General features: G+C 33.5%; 1 long non-coding RNA gene across 1 annotated transcript; it reads left to right on the top strand.

Annotated features, from left to right (window-relative positions):
- The first annotated feature begins 199 nt into the window (after nucleotides 1-199).
- LOC139907412 (uncharacterized) lies at nucleotides 200-2241 on the top strand. The gene is made up of 3 exons (XR_011784008.1): nucleotides 200-1882; nucleotides 1936-2075; nucleotides 2138-2241. It is a non-coding gene; the product is annotated as an uncharacterized lncRNA (long non-coding RNA).
- The last annotated feature ends 3759 nt before the right edge of the window (nucleotides 2242-6000 follow it).

A 6000-nucleotide genomic window follows, 5' to 3' on the forward strand; every position in this document is an offset into this window, starting at 1 on the left:
TTTTATTAAACAATTTGCTAATAAATTCTTTCGTTATACCCTCAAAAATCATATAATAAAATAATATATATAAATAATCATAATACAGCAGGCAGATGATAATCTCATCAGTATTTAAACAATAATACCATATGTCTTTCTCCCCCCCTTCTACTCGCACGCGTTATTCTCTACAATATTATCAACTATAGTTATACCATAACTATAGTTGATAATATTGTAGAGAATAACGCGTGCGAGTAGAAGGGGGGGAGAAAGACATATGGTATTATTGTTTAAATACTGATGAGATTATCATCTGCCTGCTGTATTATGATTATTTATATATATTATTTTATTATATGATTTTTGAGGGTATAACGAAAGAATTTATTAGCAAAATGTTTAATAAAAATATACTACGTATAATTGACTTAGACGGTTTTTATCCGTTACAGTGGATTTGAAAACGTCACATTCTATGAAATTGTAATTCATTATGAACCATATTCTCAGAATAATAACTAATAAAACGACAAAGTAAGAGTATTTCGAAATATATTTGAAGTTCCAAGTTTAAAATAGAAGGCTTAAATTAAATATAATCTACATACTAAAAAATAAACCATCATACATTTAAGTTAAATATACAAAATTAAACAATTAGAATCATATAACTAATAATAACAATAAATTATAAACACAGAATATTGAAATAATAGATTGATCCAAATAATATTTTCTTGTTCTAACATCGGAATTCAGTTCAATATGTCATAACTTTAGGTTGCAAAACACAAGCCAGGCGTGGGGTTTAATAAAAAATATCATCACCCTTTTTTCCTCATGTGCAAGTTGCATATACAATTGTGCACAGGATAGAAAAATCTCTACCGATAAGATCTTAATTATTAATAATAAAGTAAATGTCAAAATCATAAAATAATGTTAGATTTAAATCCATATCTTCTTCCAATCTTAGTACGAACAGCTTCTACAATCCCACTTTCATTTATTTCATGTTTATCTAAGAAAAGAAAAGTTAATCCATGCAGTAAAATTTTAAACCTTAATTACTTATCTTAGATATAAAAATTATGTAGTAATATCCGGCGATATTACTCCTTATTAAGAGCATCAAAAAAAGACCCCTGGTGATTTATGCTTGTATAACAACATACTATTATAATGAAGGATACACACAATTACTAATTATAATTAAGGGTGATAATTTTGGTAAGAATACAAAAGCGTGCGAGGAGAAAAGAAGAATTACTTATGGCATCATTGATTAAATAATATACATGCTCTTCTATCAATCATGAACGTTATCATTCCCGCCTTTATTATTCAATATTAATATAATATGAGATGGTGATAGTCGATAGAGAACTGAATAAAATCCCCAAAATGACGTCGCCTTCTGTCTGGATTTATGAAAATGGAGGCCCAGGAATTTGGAAAATACTTACCGGATGAGAAACAGATGGTTTGTCGGATTTGTCGATATAAATGTGCTTTTAGTCCCCTGTCTAGAATTACACGCCACTCATTATCCTCATATCATAACAAGAGTATGGATATTGATCTATAAAATCAATTTGACGATGAATACATCAAGTCAGACTTTAACTTTGATCTCACAACGATGCTTATTGCATGTAATATAACCTTATCCATTGCTAATCATCTACGTTCAAAAAATTTATGGAGAAATACAAGGGTAAACATATCCCTTCCCGAGGAACCATCATTAAATTAATGGAGGATGTTGGTACTGATGTCATATATAGAAATACATATAAAAATGTTTTGAGTCATCCACACCAAATGATGATCATGTTATCAGTAAAAAGTATTTACGAATATCGAAATGGAACTCTGAATTTTGTACTATCTCACAGTAAGTATTCAATTTTTTTTTAAATCTAACCATAAAATATGATTTTATTTTAGCTAAACATATCAAGAATTATGATACACAACTCAGTAAAGGGCAAAAACAACTGCTTAAATGGTCACAACAACGGGGGTAGTAGCTTTGGATGGTTCGCAACTAGTTTGTCTGAGACTACTTACTTCGCTTAAAGACTTTGGTATGATCATTAGGTTTTCCAATATTACATAGTCTATAAATATTACTTTTTTGTCACTTAAGGATTAGCTATGGTTCATAAGCTCCAAGAAATGATGTTCAAAAAACTCATAAAAGGCAAAAACAACGGCTTAAATGGTCACAACAACGGAGGTAGTTACATTGGGTGTAGCCATATTTTCCCTCTGGATAGTTGGACATCACCCAGGGCAAGACGACCACCTTGAAGACTTCCTGGTACTCCTTGGCCCAAATTTTCAATCCTCTCAAGAACCAATAAGGGGTTATCATCTTCCTCTCTGATGCCAGGATTCTCAGCAGCATAATGGAGGCTGGGAACTTAGTTTGGTTGACCGATGGAACCTCATGGACCGCGTATGGGAGGTAGCGGTCGTTCCTGGAGTTTCTCGGCTAGCCCATAGTCCAGTTTTTCTTGTCTTATTGCTGTGCTGGGTGCGAATCAAATCGGATATACTTTGCCTTTTGGCACCATCTCGACAATGAATGAACCGGTTTTAGTCAGTTCTAGCTCATTTGAACGCTAATATTCTTGTACTGCTAGAACCAGAACCTATATATTCAAACTGAGACTGCAAAATATTGCTTATCGGTCTCTGTTTGGTCGCTCATTCCAGATTAAAGCTACTAAGTTGGCCTTCTTTAACTATTTAATGATCCATGTTAAAGGCTTCTCTCTATCCCATGCTGATGCTTTTTCTCGTGGTCCAATCGATAATCCTCCTTCCCATCAAGATCCTATGACTGCCTTCATGTGCAATGTCATCAAAGCTCTACTCAACGAGAGGAGGAACTCTCTTATGTTATAAAAGCTGCCAAATATGGGAACTGGACCGAAATCAAAGCGAAAGTGTTCCTGAGGAAGCGAAATCTATTTTCTGTAAACGACAATCTTCTTTGCTAGGGAATTTGTTTGGTCATCCCTTCCGCTCTTCAAAAGAAATTCCAGGAAGAACTACACCTCACACACTGTGGTATTGTCAAAATGAAGACCATCGCTCATTTTAATTTCTGGTGGCCATACATCAATTCCAAAATCCTCAACCATGTCAACGACTGTACCATCTGCCAGACAAAAGCATCCTCTTCTCTTTCACAATTTATCCCTTTTGCTCCTGTCAACGCTTGGAAACGAGTCCATGTCGACCACACGAATATTAATAAAAAGGTCATTTTAATCCTAATGGATGCTGGTTCGAAGTGGAATGAGGCTGCCATAATGAACAACACTTCAACTCAAACTACTCTCTCCCAGCTCTTATAATGGTTCACAAGATTTGGTTTTCCTAAGAGTGCCCATTCTGATAATGGTTCTCCATTAGGTTCACAATTCGAGTCAAATATACTAGAAAGGACCACTTCCTTCTCACGCTCTCCTCCTTATCATCCATAGTCTAACGGCCAGGCTGAGCGTGCTCTTATAATTGTAAACGATCTCTGTAGGAAAATCCCTAATTTTTGAAGGATGGGCTCCTCTTTTCCTATTGTGCAACCCCTCTCGTCTCTGGAATTATCCCTGCTGAACTATTGTTCTCTCGAACGACTCTGACCCGCCTAGATGGTTATCTTCCTCAACACTCTCGTGCTGTGAAGTCTCTCTCGAAGGACATGCCTATCTGGTGCAAGGGTTATCAGCCAAATGATCCAAAATGGTTTCCTGGCACCACAGTTGGAACTATGGTCTCTGGACTGTGAAGATTGGTTCCAAAACTAGAACCAGACATATTTATCAACTTCGCCCTCGCAAAAGTTGATTGGGGGTGATATAATGTATTCGTATTATTTATATTATGACACTCATATTGTGAAGGGCTTACTGTGTATGTGCTCGTTACTTTGTTTTATATATTTATTCTTTTGTCTACCTTTTTGCTGGTCAACGTGCTAATAAATATAACGACTATGATAGTCAATCTCTCGTAATCATTCCAATGGCTTGTTCCTCTATGCTGTGAGCAGGTGGCCACAACTCTGGATATAAAATACTTATTACCTCTCCTTATTCAGGTGCATGCAATACTTGTAATCCAAAGCACTTTTATTTGTTAGTTCCATTTTGTGATTCAATAGTTGACTATTTCCCTTAATATGAATCAAAAATGGATTTTCATTGTTATAAAACTTGGTTGCTTAGTCCCCCAAAATGGACGACATCAAAATTGTGACGTCACATGAAAACGCTCTCTATGTATCTTGAGTTTGCCAACTCAAAAAAAAAAAAAAGAGGTGAGCTAAAAAATGCTAACGATTAGCATCACTCAAGATACATATTCATGTTATTTTTTTAAAATACCGGCAAAACATATCTTTTACATTATGAAGTTGACCAGGAGTTGGTATTATCTCGATTAAAGTAAGATGAGTACTTTACAATAATAGTCAATAGGAAACCTACAAATAAATATTATACAAAAATCGATTGGAATTCAGTTGTATTATGAGCTACACAAAAAATATGGTACATGATCAACAGAGAACTAAGTTTTTTTATTTCTCAGTTACAAGTCTTATTGGCTATTGCTTATTGAAAATAAGATAATAACCTAATTAAGAATTAAATATTACATAAAAATTGTATCATTCATGAGCCATGGGATTGCATTAAGTTTCAGTAGATGAAGACATCAATTCCACAAATAATTTAGGCTGGCAATTAAATAAGAAGAACAAGTATGATAAGTGTACATTTCTTTACCTAAACCCACATTTGGCGGATGTTACTTTCAACGTTGGATCTAAAGGAAATTATATAACTATAATTAATAATAGTTACTCACTATACGATTTTTGTATTTCTAAATTAACTCTTAATATGCAAATTGATGGGATTGTTAAAAGATTATGAATTGATTTAATATGACTGCTGAGTTATAATTCATAGTTGTTAATTAATTATTTCAAATTTGTTTTTAGATCCTAAGAAAATTCCAGCACATAAATTCATTTTGTGTATTGGAAGTACAGTGTTTGAGGCAATGTTCAAGGGTGTCTTTAAGGAATCAGTGATGGGAACGGTTCATATTGAAGTTCCAGATGTGGAGCCTCTTTACCTTGAATGAAAACATTGTATTTGAGCTCTTCTATTACTCTAAAAAGTACATGTTGCCTTTTCTTATTAAGGAATATATCATATAGGTATTTGTGCAGTACTGTAAAATTACACAACGTGGAATCTAAAAAAAGAGAAGCACTTGGATCAGCCTTTAATCATATATGTTTTGAAAACATGAGTGCCAAGTATATATGGGAGTTGGATGTACCATCATGTGCTTTGAGATCCGATGAGCTTGTCGACTTATTTTTAAATAAAACATTGATTGATCCTCAAGGTAACTTAAGATAATAATTAATTTAATCAATTTGTCTTACTCCTTTTTTTTTTTTTTTTTTTGTAATTAAATTAAAATCCCTGTCATGGAGATCTCATACGTTTTGTTTATATTCAAACTGTAATATTATAAGTAATCTGATATATACGATGGTCAAATCGTCATGGTTTACTCTTGATGCGACTAGTTCAGTTGCTATATCTGGTCTCATTGTATTAGCATTAAAAAGTTCCAACAAAGTCGAAGTTAGTGTTAAAAAGGAGAATTTGGTCTGTGGGAGCTCATCTGGTGTTATACAATATAATGGAAAAGATAAAGAAAATTATTTTAACTTTCCAGCTCCATTTTGCCTTGATCCTAAAGCAGAATATACAGCCACTGTTCATTCACGTACTCATTTTAGGTATTGTATATTTTATGAGATGCCACTCACTTCGTCTCTATTTACGATAATTTCCTTGTCTGTAAATTATGGTTTTATATCATGCATACTTTATGATCTTCATGAATAAACTGTAATCTCAATGTTCAATTTTTGCTTCAAAAAATGAAATAGACTTTCTGGTTGAATTCACTGCC

Source organism: Lepeophtheirus salmonis, chromosome W, assembly GCF_016086655.4.
Source record: "Lepeophtheirus salmonis chromosome W, UVic_Lsal_1.4, whole genome shotgun sequence".
Taxonomy (NCBI): Eukaryota; Metazoa; Arthropoda; class Copepoda; order Siphonostomatoida; family Caligidae; genus Lepeophtheirus; species Lepeophtheirus salmonis.